Source organism: Macrotis lagotis, chromosome 1 (genome assembly GCF_037893015.1).
Source record: "Macrotis lagotis isolate mMagLag1 chromosome 1, bilby.v1.9.chrom.fasta, whole genome shotgun sequence".
In the NCBI taxonomy this organism is placed as follows: Eukaryota; Metazoa; Chordata; class Mammalia; order Peramelemorphia; family Peramelidae; genus Macrotis; species Macrotis lagotis.
This window is the reverse complement of record NC_133658.1, coordinates 6,001,970-6,019,148: the sequence shown is the minus strand read 5'-3', so window position 1 is coordinate 6,019,148 and position 17,179 is coordinate 6,001,970. Positions and strand designations below refer to the sequence as shown.

At 38.7% G+C, this 17,179-nt stretch overlaps 1 long non-coding RNA gene across 1 annotated transcript in view; it reads left to right on the top strand.

Moving 5' to 3' along the window:
* The window catches only part of LOC141493686 (uncharacterized), a 43,078-nt gene extending 38,226 nt beyond the window's left edge, over positions 1–4,852 (top strand). The window contains exon 3 of the long non-coding RNA XR_012470291.1: positions 1,469–4,852. This is a non-coding gene — a long non-coding RNA (uncharacterized LOC141493686). The remainder of the gene's footprint in view (positions 1–1,468) is intronic.
* The last annotated feature ends 12,327 nt before the right edge of the window (positions 4,853–17,179 follow it).

The following is a 17,179-nucleotide window of genomic DNA, read 5'->3' as shown; positions in this document are numbered from 1 at the left end:
TCTGTAGTGCCCTAGAGTTTGATATGCTTTGGACTCATCTTCCAAGCCCCATTAATTGACCTTCCCTCCAATTCCCTCTTCCTCTTTTCCTTTTCCCTGCTATTTTTCTATTGATTGAAATAGATTTTTGTACCTAACTCTTTCTCTCTGTTTTTGTCAGTTTGTCTCTGTCTCTGTCTTTCTATTTCTCTATCTCTCTCTCTGTCTCTGTCTGTCGGTCTAGCTTTCATTTTCCATTCTTCTGTTCTTTTTTTCTGACTGCTTGCAATATTATTTCTTTGACTGGAAGTTCTGGATTTTGGTTATGATGATCCAGAAACATTTCACTTTTGAAGTTTCTTTTAGGACATGATTAGTAAATTTTATCTCCATTTTGTCCTTTGGTTCTCAGAGATCTGGATAATTTTCTTTAAAGATTTCTTTGAAAGAGAATATGGATGGTGCAGTGGATGGAACACCAGCCCTGGAGTCAGGCAGCCCTGGGTTCAAATCCAACATCAGGCACTTAATAATTACCCAGCTGTGTGACCTTGGGCAAGCCAATTAACCCCACTGTCTTGCACAAAAAAAAAAAAAAAGAGAATGTGGAGGCTTGGGAGTTTGGCCACAGTGTTCAGATAGTCAATGATTCTTAATTTTTTTACTCCTATATCTGTTTTCCAGGTCATTAATTTTCCTTTAAGATACTTCATATTTTCTTCCATTTTTCCACCTTTTTAATTTTGTCTTAATATTTTTGTAGTCTCATGATGTCATTGGCTTCTATGTGGTCCTTTCTAATTTTCAAGGAGATCGGACAGGTTACTTCTTATGCCTAGTCATTAATTCACTTTCAAATGTTTTCTTTCTTGGCTCTCGGATCAAATCTAAATTTATTTTTAGGCACTCTTATTCTATTCATGTAGCATGTTTTCTCTCTCTCTTTAAAAATAAAAAAAACAACTCTTGCTTATTTTCTTCTAGGAATTCTATTTGAATGCATGAATTTATGCCTATTCTGTGTTTTTCTCTGAGGTTTTGCTTATAGATATTGAAATAAATCTCCTCTTCTGGGTCTATGTCTTGAGCAACCTGACCACAATAATAGCTCTTTGTGGTGGGCATCTTATTTTTATGTCCATTTCTCTAGCTTACTTCTGAACTTTAGAGTTGATATTAAGACTAGACTCTACAACACTTCTGGAAGGAAGGTATGAGTGGGTCTTATTGCAGCTTTCTTGGAAGTAGGGAATGTGTTATTCTAGGATCTCAGGTAGACTGGATACTTTCTAGCTTTCTGTGCCCCCAAAGAAGTCTAATCCAGGGTAATGTCTACAACCCTTCCCTTCTGAGCTTTACTCTATGTAAACATAGGGTTGTACAGGACCTCATCCCTCTCAGCCCCCTGACAAGTCCTATTGGTTCAAAGTGACAGAATTGTAGACTGCTTTTTTTGGTACTTATTCCTACCTTGGTTATTCCTCTGCAGATTGGACTAGTTGTTGGAACCAAGATCCTGCTCTTTGCCTGGTGTCTGAGACATAACCACAGATCCTGGCATCTGAACTTCCTCTGTTTTTTGGATATACCTCCTGGGGTCTTCCTACCTTGGAAACACCATCAACACCTTGTCCTTCTTACTTCACCCAGGATAGGGTATGGCATCTGAACCCATTGGCAAATGGCAAAGCACCATTATCAGTCTTGGGGTATCCCAATATATCCATATATTGGATACTTTTTAATTTTGTTTTACTACTTTTTGTGTTGGCTTGCAATTTCTATCTGATTTCTGGAAAGCTCTGTTCTCATGCTTCTGCTCGGACTCTGTTCCCAGTTTTTGCAAGTCTTTGACTGCTGCCTTTTGAGCATCTGAGATGGACAAAAGATTCACTGTGATTGGATTTCCTCATGCATTTTATGGATATGTTTGGAGGAACTGTGGGTCACAGGACCAACTTGGTTCCACCTCTCTCTCATTTCTCCAGTGTTTTTCTTCCAAAGTGATTACGGATATTCACATCTATTTTAATGCTTTGATTCAATGGTGATATTCTCCCCTGATTAAGGTTGTTATTTTAAGTCGGAGTGATGGATTGATTGATACAACACATAAAATGAGGTAAAGGGAAGAGGTGGTGTTTAAAATCCATTTGAAATCTCTCTCTTCTCACCAAGCTTGTATATGAAGACTTTACAACTTGACATGACCTTCCAAAAGAGAAAAATAAATAAAAATGGCTGGCCCCAAATTTTCTACCTTTGGGGTTAAAAAAGAAAATTTTGCCTAATATCCAAGTCACATGCATATGTCTAAGTCACATGCATATATAAGATGTTATGCCCTTGGATCAAGGATTTGGTGGAAAGAAGAAAAGGAAGAGGCACTAATTGCTTGTCTTTGTTACCTAAAGAACCAAGCCTGGACCTGTGATTTCATTAATGGACTCCCAGATGAAGAAATTCCTTTTACTTTGCTTTACACATACTTTATATTGCAAGTTGGTTCATCTTAGGAAGTTACCTAAAACACGATGTTATACATCTTACACAAATTTACATAGTATGTGTCAGAGACAGGACTTGAACCCAGAGCTTTCTTGCTCCAAGGAGTTTTCTGTCTACTCCACTATATTCCCTCTTAATAACCTGAAATCCCTAACTCTTAACATCTCATGTAATTTCCATATGGAATTTAACACTGACTTTAGAAGCATCTGAAATGAAAATTCTCATCTCTTCATTGTGAATAGCTATTAGCTTGGGCTATCACACCGCTTTATAATAATTGGGCAAACCAAAGGAAAGTAATCCTCTTATACTTTTACTTCTAATTTATTTTAAGGATCTCTAGAAAATACATGCAAATACACCCACCACTGCCCTAAATGGTGCCAATTAGCTTTTTGTAAGTCAATTCAGAAAGATGCTGAAACATGCAGCTCAGAGAATGAAAATGACCAGTCAGCAAGATTCCAGTCCATTGCTTTAGTGTTTACCTTCACCCAACTGGAAGAAATAAAACCCCAGCCAGCATTTCTCAGCTGGCAGGATTCTTATCCAAAACCATTTGTGAAACCTCCAGAGAGAATTTACCCAAAGGAGTGGAGGATTTTCTCCAGTTTGGGGGACACTGAAGTCTCCCTGGGCTGCTCGTCTGTCTTTTCAATTCCAGAATTTCAGCTTCTCAAAAATCATAAGATACTTCAGAGGGATCCTGGTTCAATCTATATGTCAGATGAAACTGTTTACCACTTCTGCTTAAAGGTCTCTACTGTGATGGAGCCTAAGGATGCTCAGGCAACCTAGGAAAGTCAGATCCCATTCATCATCAACTTTCCCCTGACTGGAAACTAACTCTGCTTCGCTGATACTGAGAATTTCACTATTAAGAACTTTGGGTCACCTTGAAGAGAACAATTTCAATAAAATGGGATATTCAGAAGTCAGATTATAAAGTAGCAAAAAGCCAATAGGAGAATAGACAGCCCATGTAGACAGGTTCTTCTATTAGTATGTCCATGAAAGGAAGATATCTATAGGATGAAAATTCCAAGGTATAATGGGGTCAAGTGAAGTTTTTTCCCTTTAAAGAATGGAGGAAATATTGTCATATTTCTAGAAGGCAGATAACAGGCAATATTGAAGAGAGGGAGGATGGTTGAAGAGGTAAGTTCTTGAAGGAAATGGGAAGAGTTTGCATCAAATAGATAAGATGAACAGAGCTTGGTGAGAAGGGCTACCTTCTTAAAAGAAACTAGACCAATTAAGAGAGAACAGAGGGTTTTGGATAAGGCATTTTGAGAATTAGAAATAGAATAGGAGAAAAGAGGGAACTCAAGATGATTTATTTCTACTTTCTAAGTTAAGTAGAGGTAAAGCCCTTTGCTGAATTATTAGCTTTTGTGGGAGATTCAAAACAAGAAGAGAAGGATTTGGAAAACCAGTGCAAGAAATTTAAGAGGACATGATAGAAGAATAAAAAAAAATGTTTCTTGTACAGTAGCAGGAGTCTATGTGAAGTTAAGTAGGAAATTCAGAGAGGACCCAATCCCTGCAGCTATGTGACTTTTTCCTAGCCCCTCTCAGCAACAGCTGGAGGTGAGGAGAAGAAAACATAGAAGTTTGACAAATCATTAGTGATGACAGAACAAGGGGACAATGGATGTGCCACTAGAGGACTGTACAAGTTTTTAGTATGATGTTTTCAGCAATGGGATGAGACAGACACCTTCAATGAGGATGAAAATTCTATCAAGGTCAGCTCCCTTCTTGGCAATTAATATTTAACTTGAAAAGGCTACAAGCTAAGAATAAAGTGGAGGGAGAATTGGTGCATGACTTTTTGTTCATATATGATTGTGCACTCATTACAGCCTTTGTGGCTAAGATTTGGTCTGATAATTATCACCAAGGACACAATCTTCACAGTATTCATATGAGAGAGAGAGAGAGAGTCAGAGAGAGAGAGAGAGAGAGAGAGAGAGAGAGAGAGAGAGAGAGAGAGAGATCAGAGAAGTATAGACATTCTGGTTTATATAGAAATCTAACAACCATTAGAGACATAAGAGAGAAGGAAATAAGAGAAAAAATGTTTGATCATAAAAGATTGTAGATTAAGGAGCTAGTGATTAGAAGTTAAAAAGACTCTTGAGGAGGGTTAGTATAAAAAGAGAGAAGAAACAAAATGTGAATGGAATTAACTTACCTATAAAATGAAAGTAACTAGCAGAATGAAATAGAAATCAGAATCCAATAATGTTTTTATAAGAAGTATATTTGAAACAGAAATATATACAGAGAGTAAAAAATAGGGGGCAGGAACAGAATTTAACAGGCTTCAGCTAAAGCAAAAAAAAATAAGGTTTGGCAATCATAATCCCCAATCAAAGACAAAGTAAAAATAGACCTAATTAAATGAGATGATCAGGGAAGCTATATTTTGCTATACCACAGACAATAAAGTAATAACAATAAATTTTAGAAAAAATTCTGTAACGAAGGTTTCATTTCTTAAGTATATATTAAGTAAAAAAACTGACCCAAGTACAGCAAAAACAAGACCTAGTATCAGAAATTACTCTTGCCAACCTCTTAAATTTTCTTAGGGTAGAAAATATCTCACCTGGATATTTTGTTGGCTCCTTTGCTCAAAAAAATTGATTTGAGACATCATTTTAAAATTATTTGGAGGGGAATACTGGCAGAGTTAGCCAGATTGCTGCCTCTAATCCACCATCTTGGCCCCATTCCCACTTTGCATTTTTATTGGCTATTACTACTTTAATGCAGTGCTTCCTTTATCAGAATATTTTATCCAAGCAATCTTCTGGTCTCTTAGAACAATAATGTTAGACATTAGCAAAATCAGTGACTCATCATTGCAACAATAGGCACATTCAGAATCAATCTCAGATCATGGTGGAGGGGGTGTGGGGCGGCAGAGGGAGCAGATTCCAAGGGAGTGGTTGACTTGATATGCAGGGTAAATGGAGCCTAGAGAAGATACCTTTCCTCAAGGAAGCACACAAAAATTCTGGCATCTGGGAGTCCTGAACTCCTTCAGCTGCCAGTAAAGTTGGAAAATGGAGTCAAGCAGGGATTAGTTGGTCTGAAGAGCAAAATCAATAGGAGCAGTCCGAGGATTAGCACTGGGAGGGACTTCAGAGGTCATCCAGTATGATCATCCTATTTTTTAGAAATGAAAATAGAGATGCAGAAAGACTAAGTAATTTGACAAAGCTCACACAGGGAGTAAGCATCCAAAGCAGAACTAGAACCCAGAACCAGTAATCTTTTTCTAGTATGCCTCACTGTCCAAGTGCTAACTGTAGTATCAGAAAGCTCTGGGTTCAAAACCTGATTCTTATTTTCTAACTAGGCCAAGGACTCCTTGGGCAGCTATGTGGATAGAGCATCAGACCTAGAGCCAAGAGTAACTGAGTTCAAATCTGATCTCAGATACTTGACACTTACTAGCTGGGTGACCTTGGGTCAGTCACTTAGCCCTGATTGTTTCTTATTCTGGGCCATCTCTAGTTGTCCTGATCCATATCTGGCCACTGAACTAAGATGGCTCTGGAGGAGAAAGTGAGGCTGGTGGCTCAGCCCAGCCCCCCACCCTCCCCACTCAAATACAATTTACATGCTTGTTATGGCATCACCTCCCTGATGTCATAGTCTTCTTTAAGAGTAAAGGGACAAGCATCATCATCATCTTCAGGCCAAAGTATATAGACTGAGGCTTTGTTTTCTTACCTGTAAAATAGGGAGGATAATAATATTTGAAATATTTACCCATGGGAGGTTATGAGTCATGAATGAAGTATCATTATGCAGGTTTATAAGCCTAATTGGGGGGTTTCTGATTTTTTTTAGAACAAAATGAGTCCAAATCAAACCCTCAAGTCTTGGAATCTCAGAGGTGAGAGTGGTGATCTAAGCAGCTGGGAAGGTCTTTACAATAAAATGTCAGAGCTACCAGAAACTCACTCTATAAAATAAAGGATTAGGAGGACCTGTGGCTTGTCACTATTCAGTCATTTTATTGACTCCATTTAGGTACTCCATTTGGGATTTTCATGGCAAAGACCCAGGAGTGGTTTGCCATTTCTTTACCAAGTTCATTTTACAGCTGAGAAAACTGAGGTAAACAGGGTAAAGTGATTTGTCCCAAGGTCCCTTGGTTAATCAGTCTGAGGCCAGATTTGAAGTCAGATGAGTCTTCCTGATTCCATTGCAGTGCCACCTAACTATCCTGGTCTTAGGAGGACTCTTACAATTTAGAAAATAGAAAGTCACAAAGCTGGCAGAGATCTTAGAACACAGAGGAAAGAATTTTAACCCTGGAAGGAAACTTAGAAATTGTTTAGTTCAAATTTCTCATTTGAGAGAAGAGAAAAGCATGGATCAGAGAAGAACTGGGGTTTGTCCAGGGTCCCCTCTCTGATCTGCCAATCAGCTTAAGGCCAAGGCCGAGACTTCTAATCTGTTCTAACTTGTCCTCCAAGAGAGCCACATTAACTGTCTTCATACCTGGATGGTTCCCTGGCTGCTCAGTTCTAGCATGGTTCACCATTCTAGCAATAGGTGAGGTGTCTGCTCCCATTCCAGAACCAGCTCTCAGCTGCGGAGCCTACGCAGTGGTAATTAAACCATGGTGAAGTCGGCATTGACAGGAAATGCAGAGCTCTACGGTATTCTTTGTCATCTTTGGTATTTATAGGAAGGACTTAGTGGTGCAGTTGCTCTGTTGTGACATAGAAAAGAGGGCACCGAGAGAGGCAGCCAATTTCCTTCTCTAAACATCCATTATCTGTATCATCACCAGAGATGGGAAAAATAATCAATGAGGATGTTCCACTTGGGGACAACTAATTGAATGGTAAAAAAGCACAGTCTTTGAGATTTCACTGTGGGAGGTAAAATATTATTAATTCAAGTAATAGGCAAAGCATCTTCTCCCCATAACACTAATTTCTATAACTCTAAAAAGCACAGTCATTTTCACTAACTGAAAGAAAGTAGAAAGATGTTTTTTAGAGCACTTTCCTTCCCTAAGGAAAGTCTTTGTGGACAGGGACTGGATCTTATTTGATTTCTATGTAATAGCAATGGAATTTGGACCAACCCGAAGGAATGGAAGCACTGTGCCCCCTTCCTTTTTCACAAGGTACCCCTCTGTCCTGGCATGCAATCTGAGTCCTTTCCTGAGAGAGCCAAGATTGTCATGTGAGAGGGCTAGAATTGCTTTATTCAGAAATTTCTCTTGAATCTAAATTCCAGTATCTGAGGGACAGACTACTGGAAATTAAGATTTAGGTTCATCATTAAGGTTGCCTTAAAGAGGGGCTTTCAAAAGTATCTAATGCAATATGAATAAGGTATTTTTGGATACTTGAAAGTATACATTAAGAAAGTATGCAAATTAAGTTATAATTTATATGAATTTTAAAAGTTATAGCTTTTTAAATTTTCTTACAGTCTTATGAACTTGTTTTTATCCAATGACAAAAGTTACGAAATTTTTAACTTTAAAAAGTTATGAGGGACAGCTAGGTGCCACAGTGGATAGAGCACCGGCCCTGGAATCAGGAATACCTGAGTTCAAATCCGGCCTCAGACACTTAATAATTACCTAGCTGTGTGACCTTGAAGAAGTCATTTAACCCCATTACCATAAATAAATAAAATTAGAAAAAAGTTATGAGTTATAACTTAAAAAGTTATAAACTTAAAATAGTATAAGACTTATAACTTTAAAAAGTTAAGACAACAGAAAAGTTGACAAATTTAAAAAATATAAGACTTAAAAGTTATAACTTAAAGTCATAAAAGTTATATAATTTATAATTTTAAAAAGTTATAAAGCTTATAGTTTAACTTATAACTACTGTTATCATTTGTTAGGAGGCTGAATAGCTTTCATCGACTCATGAAGATTATTTGATAGCTGATTTGGTATTTTACAAATTCACCTTAACTCTGTACTGTCCAAACCACTTCTGATACTATGTACTGGTAAAAGGGTTAGGTTTTGGTCAGTCCTCTTCTGGGTGACAGTCATCTCTTACAGTGCAAAGCAGTTGCTTGGGATCCCTCTCTGATCTGCCAGTCAACTCTAACTTGAGTGTATCGAAGACCTCCCCATCCTTAGACTTACAAGTTTCCCTCTAAGTAAGTCAATTCATTTAGAAGTCTCTACATCACCCTTGGATTCTCATTGGTCCTCCTTGGGCTCCTTCAAATGGTCTTCATCAAGATTCTCAAGGATCCTAGTCTTCTCCCTCTCAATGCTTTCTAGCTTTGATTGCAGTTCTTTCCTTGCAATGAGTTGATATTTGACCTTTACTCAGATCTTCCTTTTATGCCAAATAAAATAATTATGAAATTTAAATTGCTTTGGTTTGTGTCACTTTTATTAAGCTTTTGTTTGTGGTCCAGGCTCCATGCTAATTGCTGAGGAGAAAAAGACAAAAATCAAGATAAAACCTTCTCTCAAGGTGCTTAAAAGCCAAAATCTCTAAGACCTCTCACCATCCTGGTCATGTCTTTCTGGTTGTTTATAAGTGTCCTTGAAATATGGCTTATAGAATTGGATGCAAAACTGCCAGGTGGGGTCCATCCTAGGCAACAGCTAATTGCATAATGCTTTAATTTTAATATTTGCATTTTATAGATGAAGGACCTGAGGCTCAAAGTTTTCAGGTGATCTGCCTAGGATGCAGCAAGAGAGCGAAAGAGCTAGGTGTGCCCCCACATTGTGCCTTCTGGGCACTCCTTCCCAACCTAACCCTAACTCCAAGTCTTGAAGCCATTCAAAAATAGTTAGCACCTGTACTAGGGATTCTGCTCAGGGTTGGATATAACCAAGACTGGGGTTCAAGAAGTTTTGTCTCCCTGGGGTTGCCCACTTTTACATACAGTGGTTTTGATACTGAGATGGATATTAATGAGATCTAAGTTTTGTTGGTGGAAAAATGACAATATCAATGAGGTGACCAATGGTTGAGTTTCCTGATGAAAGAGGTGAGGCACCTGAGTACCTGGGCCATTCACAAGTGGCAAGGGACTGGACAGGAGTTTTCTGAGAGATTTTGATTCATAATCAGGCAGCCCATGGGAATCTATGTAATCTTGCTTTTTTTAAAATCTATGTAATTTACTTTGGATGTGCAGAGATCACTAGGTGGTACAGTAGATAGAACACTGGACTTGAAATCAGAAAGACCTGGGTTCTAATTCTTTCCCAAGTGTTTTCTAAATATGTGACCCTGGGTAACTCACTTAAGCTCTTTTAGTCTTAGCTGTAAAATAGGGTCAGAAACAACCTCTAACTTTCAAGGTTGTTATGGGAATTAAATAAAATGCTATGCATTATTGTTCCCAAGACGAATGGGACTTTGCCTTAAGGGCTCTATGTAAGTGCCAGTCCTTCTTCCAGATGCTGTCGCTTCCCGAGAGGGCCCATTTTTATGCTTCTCATGGCACAGACCACTATCCCTGTGTCTCATCCTGGGGTACTCCAGAAGCCTGAGACAGAATCACCATTACTGAACTCTGGAAGGTTTTGCCCCCACCCCCTTCCAATGTTAGTAGATCACAGCAGACTGTTCAATATGGTGCCATTGCCCCACTTTCCACTCACTAAAGGCAGATCCTTCTTCCCTCTATGCTTTTCCATATGATTTTGGCTGGCTGTGGTTATACTTTGTTCTGTGTATCTATTTCACCTCAAGAAGCTTTAATTCTGTAGACAGAGAAAGACTATACTGTTTACTTTTAAAATTTCATCTCAGGAGCCCTGTTAGCTCGGGGATTATTCATAGCAATGGCTTAATAGATGCTTGTGAATCTGATGGCAATTCAGTTGTCCTAGACTGGAACTTGCTCTGGTTTCCCTGCTCAGGAAAGGCAGATCCAAGGACCCTGGGTTCTGTTTCCCTGAGCATCTTGGCTTGAGCCATGGGACCATGGCAACTTGGGGAGAAGAGTATGAGAAGACCTTAGGAGATGTACTCTATGGATAAAGGACTTGTAGGTCTGCACATGGAAACCCAGACTATACTAGGTCTCAGAAGTGGCCACAGATTGTGCGAAAGGGCTCTGGATTTGAAGTTATAAGCTTGAACCTTCTTGGAATCCTAGCTTGGCAATACAATTACCTTCCCTTCCAGGCTGCTCATCTTCCCTAGTGGTGGTCCATCTGACTCATCCCCATTAGGAAGGAAGGAAGGAAGGAAGGAATCATTCACCTCCTTTGTGCCAGTCACTTGACAAATATCTCATTGGATCCTTACATCAACCCTGGAAGGTAGGTGTTATTATTATGCCCATTTTATAGTTGAGGAAACTGAGGCAAAGAGGTTAAGGATCACCCAAGTGGTAAGAGTTTGGGGTCAGATTTGAATTCAGATTTTCCTGATTCCATTCATGTTGATTTAACCATCGGGCCATTAGTTCCTTCACAATGTCCAGTGGCATTTCAAACTCAACATGTCCATACTCAAATCATTGTTATCTTCTCCTTGGTCCCAACCCCCAATCCAGAAATTTTTCCCTCACAAACTGTCTGCTTGATGTTTCTTCTAGAATGTCCCAGGGAATGCCCATCTTACCAAGTCCAATTTGGAAGGTATTTGTTTCCCTCTCATAGGCCATTTTACAACATCTATATGTTACATAATCCAGCTTTAATGCTTCTGCCCATCTATCTGGCATACCTAGAATCTAGAGCATCATTGTTGTTCAGTTGTTTTTGTCCTGTCTGATTCTCTGTGGTCTCATTTGGGGTTTTCTTGGCCAAGATACTAGACAAGTTTGCCATTTCCTTTACCCCACTCATCTTATAGATGAAGAAATAAGGCAAATGGAGTTAAGTGACTTGCCCAGAATCATAGAGCTAGTAAGTGTCTAAGGATAGAGTTCAACTCAGAAAGATAATTCCTGATTCTAAGCCCATTTCTTTATCCACCGAGTCAACCAGTTGCTCTATAGACTGGATTTTAGGTCTTCTTTTTCTATTTCCCACCCTCTACCCCCATCCCATATGAATGGCTGACCCACCTCTTTTGAGTGAACTAAACTCAGGAAGCCCAGAGAACTCTTCAGGGGATTTACAATAGCAACTCTGCATCTTCTACCATAGGAGTCCCTGGAGTATTTGAGCAACATCAAAGCAACCCTCTTTTCCATTTAGAATCTGTCCTGAGTAACCTCTACAACCATGGAATACCTTGGCAGAAATTTCATATTCCTTCTGATTTAAATATTGTTTGGTTTTTGTAATCTGAGGTTGTTAAACAAAATGATGTCTGACCTTACAGCTTTTAACCAACTTTATATAATTTTGGCACTAAAGTAGCTAAATGTGGTTGGGAGAGAAATTTAAGGCATTGTTTGGCTGTCCTGAATTTGTAGGACAATTGCTTCTTTCAGGGATTGTTGTTACTATCTATAAACATCTGGTCTCCTGGAGAACAGAGTTTGGGAAATTCCTTTCATCCTTTCATCAGGATGCTGCTGATGGGTAGATTATTCCTATAAAGATTTTGTAGAGAGGGGAAAGACATATGGTTGAGTAATTATTGATGCTTTTTCTATTATAGTGGTGAATCACCAGGTGATGCTATTTGTCCTTCATTCTCAAAGAAGACCATGACATCAGGGAGGTCATGCCATGACAGAAAAGTGAACTAGATTTGAGTGAGGGGTGTTGTGCCAAGACACCAGACTCACTTTCTCCACCAGAGCCATCTGGATCCAGTGGCCATTATCCATCAGGAAGACTGGAGATGGCCCTGGATGCAAGGCAGTCAGGGTTCATTGACTTGTTCAATGTCACACAGCTAGTAAGTATCAAGAGTTGAGGTCAAATTTGAATTCAGATCCTCCTGACTCCGGGGCTGGTGATCTATCCATTACACCATCTAGCTGCCTCAGAGTCACCAGGTATCTATTAGAAGCATACAGTGTGCCAGATACCATGCTAAATATTAGGGATTTGAAGAAAGGCAAAACAAAGATTCATGTCCTCAAGGACTTCCCTGTTCAATGCAGAAAGCAATATTCAAATATCTAGGCACTTAGGAGCTTTAGAAAGAGTAGATAAAAAATCATCTCCAAGAGAGAGGCACGAAACATTGGGGGAAGTAGGACTGAGAGAAACCACCCCACTGAAGATGGGGTTTGACTGACAACTTGAGAATTAGGGAAACTAGGTGGTATAGACGAGGATGAAGGATATGCCAATCCGGGAGTATAACCAGTACAAAGACATGGATAAGAGAGAGAAATCATTGTGTTTAAGGAACAGCAAATAAGTCAGGGTTGTTGGATCATATAGTATCTAGATGGACAAAGCAGAAGAAGACTGGGACAAGAGAAGGGTCTTAGGCTGTGAAGAAGTATAAATGGCAAAGAAAGGATGGTATGATTGATTCTTAATATCATTGAAAGTTATGGAAGTATGTTGAGTAGGAGAGTTTCACAGTCAGACCTAAACTTTAGGACATTCATTTTGACAATGGCATAAAGGAAAGATTCAAATGGGGAGATATAAGGCAAAGAGACTAATTAGAAGGCCATTGCCATATTCCAAGGGAGAGACGATAGGTTCTGAGGTACAGTGGTGTCTGTATGAATAGTGGGAACGGGATGCCTGGAGAGATGTTTTAAAGAAACAAGATTTGATGATGTAATGGACATGGAGGGCAAGTCAAATAGGAGTTGAGAAAGATGGACTGTGAGTCTGGGAAGATATTCATGCCTATAGCATTAATAGAAGAGTTAAGGAGGGAGGATTGGAGGAAAAAGTTAATAAGCTCAGTTTTGGACATGGGACATCCAGTTTAAAACATGCAAAAAGGCATATGATTCCTGGACTGGATCATAGGAGGAGATAGGTTAGAGTTTATTAGACAGATTTGCCTAAATACGTTAACTGAACCCAAAAGGGCTGATGAAACCAAGGCAGATAATATAGAAAGAAAAGAAAAGTGGGCTTAGCACAGAGTCCCATGGGATGTCCTTGATTAGTGGGTTGTGACGTTGATAAAGACCAGTAATCAGGAGATCCAAAAAGCTGTGTCACAAAAAATATCCATAAAAATGCCACCAATAGAGTCAAACTCCTGGGAGTGATGATAATCTGTCAATGTCTGTTCTTTTATCCATTTCCCTCTTTTCAATGCCAACAACATATGTAAAAGATAAATTTGGAGCATCCTTGATTGTGTATGATGTCTTCCATTTTTGTTCCTTCTTATGTTAGTTTTGACTTTATTATGGCATTACATATCTTCTCATGCACTAAACTAGGCACTAGGCTAAGCAAAGGAGAAAAAAGAAAAGAAAAAGAGACAACAGTACCTACTCTTTTTTTATCTTTAATAAAAAAAAATTAATTTAAAAAACAGTACCTACTCTTAAAGAACTCATAGTCTAATGGGGGGAAACAGACTGTAAATGACAGTATATAAATAAGCTATAAATGAAATATATATATATATATTATATTATATAGTAAAATGTGGGACAAGATATAGGACAGGATTAAAAGCTCTAGGATATAAAATATGACCTATTTCATATGACTAATGGAAAGACTGGATCTGAAGTCAGAAAGACCTAAGTTTAGCATCTTCTGTTTCCTAGGTAAGTGACCATGGGAAATTAGTTTAAACTCTCTGACTCTCAGTTTACATTTTTAGTTAAATGTGAATGGTAATTGTTATAGTGTTTATCTCAGGATTATTGGGAGGTTGAAAGGGAATAATGGTGTAGAACGCTTTGAAAGCTTCAAAATACTCTATGAACTTTAATTATTATTATTTTCTGCCTGCCACCTCATTTTGACTCATATGGAGATTTCAGTCTACTAAAATTTTCAGTTCCCTTTTACAAACAAACAAACAAACAGAATCTTGGCTAACCACACCTCCACAATCTTTCTTACACAGAATGCAATAACTGAAAGGGACCCATGACATTGACTAATTCAGTCCTTTCATATTATAGAAAAGGTATCTGAGATCTGGAAAGTTGAAGTGAGTTCCCCAAGGTCACATAGGTAGCTGCTGTTTTTAACTCAGATTTATGACTTTCTGAAGATCATTATTCAAATTCATCTTACTAAATTCAGCCTGTTATTTTAACCCATCAAAATGCTTTTATAGATCATGATTCTGGTACTTAAACAGCATCAGCTTCCTCTTCCTATGCTATGTTCCATATATCACAGAACCTCAGATTTGGAAGGAACCTTGCTAGTCAGGTTGTCCAGTTCATTCTTTTTTGTTTGTTTGTTTGTTTTTTGTTTTTTGCAAGGCAATTGGATTAAGTGATTTACCCAAATACAGTTAGGCAATTATTAAGTGTCTGAGTTCACATTTGAACTCAGGTTCTCCTGACTCCAGGGCCGGTGCTCTAACCACTGCACCTCCTAGCTACCCCCTTACAATTCATTCTTGAAAAAAAAAACAACCCTCCTGACATCGATACCCTTCTTCTATTTTTTAGGTTTTTTCAGGGCAATGGGGTTAAGTAGCTTGCCCAAGGCCACACAGCTAGGTAATTATTAAGTGTCTGAGGCCAGATTTGAACTAACTCAGGGACTCCTGACTCCAGGGCCAGTATTCTATCCACTGTGTCACCTAGCCACCCTGATACTCTTCTTCTTGAAGACTTCTGGTAATTTAAACCACAAGATCTCTGGGGACAGATGATTCTACTTTTAAATCATTTTAATTTTCCTGACCTCAAAGCTCTGAAAAGACATTCAAGCCTCAAGTCCTAGAAAAAGCACTGACGTAAACAATTAATGGGGATCATATTGGTGTCTACTTTTCTGAGAATTAAAGGAGATATTGTAAACCAGAGTGGCTGGAATTTAATGCTATATAAAAGTCATATTGCTACTATTATTCCTATTCCTACTATTGTTATTAAAATAATATCAAATACAGACTCATAGAGCACTCTTCCTTCCAAGTTTATATCAACCTATTAAAGAACACTTTTGAGGGATGGTCACTTAACCAGTTTTAGGTCCATCTAAATGTACTATCTTGGTTTCAGGAAGACTCATTTCCCTGACTTCAAATCCACATTTACTAGCTGTGTGACTGTGGGAAAGTCACTTCACCCTGTTCTGTAAAATGAACTGGAGAAGGAAATGGCAAATCATTCCAGGATCTTTACCAAGAAAACTCCAGTGGGGATCAAGAAGAATTTTTCAGATTGAAAAATGACTGAACAGCAATGGCAATAACAAAAATATACTTCATCTTCCCTAAATGTCTGTCTTCTAAAAAGTGTTGCATAGAAGTTTAACTTTAGCCAAAATGATGAATTTGAGTTAAGTGGTGCAGTTAAGGGGAGTGGATTTGTGATTTCATTGGCAGAGAAAAGCTTGAGGGGAAGAATGTCTCTGCCTAAAACATAGCAGAACTTTCTCTGCAATTTAATTCTAGAACATTCCCTGAAGCATGGAGAGCTCAAATGTTCTGGGCAGAGTCAGAGAGTGTATGTTCAATACTCGTGCTTTTTTCCTGAGTCCCTTTCATCTTCTCTCTCTTTTATTTTTTTGCTAGGCAACGGGGTTAAATGGCTTGCCCAAGGTCAAACAGCTAGGTAATTATTAAGTGTCTGAGGCCAGACTTGAACTCGGGTACTCCTGACTCCAGGGCCAGTGCTCTATCCACTTCACCACCTAGCCACCCCCCTTTCATCTTCTCTTATTCCTGTCATTGCCTTGATAAGCCCCAACATTGGATTCATTCTACCATCCTCTATCTTTGTGCATCCTCATATGCTATGAATTAAGTTGGAGAAAACCATGAAACTGTCCTGACTAAGTTCATTATAAATTCGTGCTCTATAATCTCTGCTGGGCCTTCACTATGGTTGAAAGAAAAATAAGAATAGCTGTTATTTGGATAGAGCCTCCTATTTGCCTAGGGTGCCTAGGATTGTGCTAATCATTACCCGTATCATTGCATTTGATCTCCACAACCACCCTGGGAAGCAGGTGCTATTATTACCCTCGTTTTATACTTGAGCAAACTGATGAAAATAGAGATTAAAATGCTTTGTCCATGGCCACACATCTAGGAAGTAGCAAGTCCATTTTTATGCTCCTGATTGGTTCTCTCCACTATAGAAGATAATCATTTTCTTAAATCTTTTTCCTCCCTCCCTAAAGCTCTTTTATTTTCTTCTTCTTACACCCTCTCAGCTAAAATCTTTCCTTTTATTTCACTACAAAATGAGGATATTTTCTAAGAGTTTTCTCTTATCCTTCCCCCCCTCACATCACTCAGATGTCTTCCTCCTCTCCCTTTCCTCTGTCTCACATGATGAAGTCATCCTTTCTTGTTAGGGTAAATCTCTCCAAAAAAACAAGTGATGTCATTCTGACTCATTTTCTTCAACAGATTATTCCCTTTGTCATTCCCTTTCTCTCACTCATCTTCAATCTTTCTCTGCCTACTGACTACTTCCCTACAAAAGCTACATCTCCCATGTCTCCTACATTCTCTGCTGATCCAACCATCCCCACTAGCTATCTTCCTGTACCTTTCCTTTCTTTCATAGTTAAACTCCTTAAAAAAACCATCTACATTAAGTGCCATATTCACTTCTTTTCCTCTTATTGTCTTCTTAACTTTCTGTAGTCTGATTTCTGCTTTCAACATTCAAC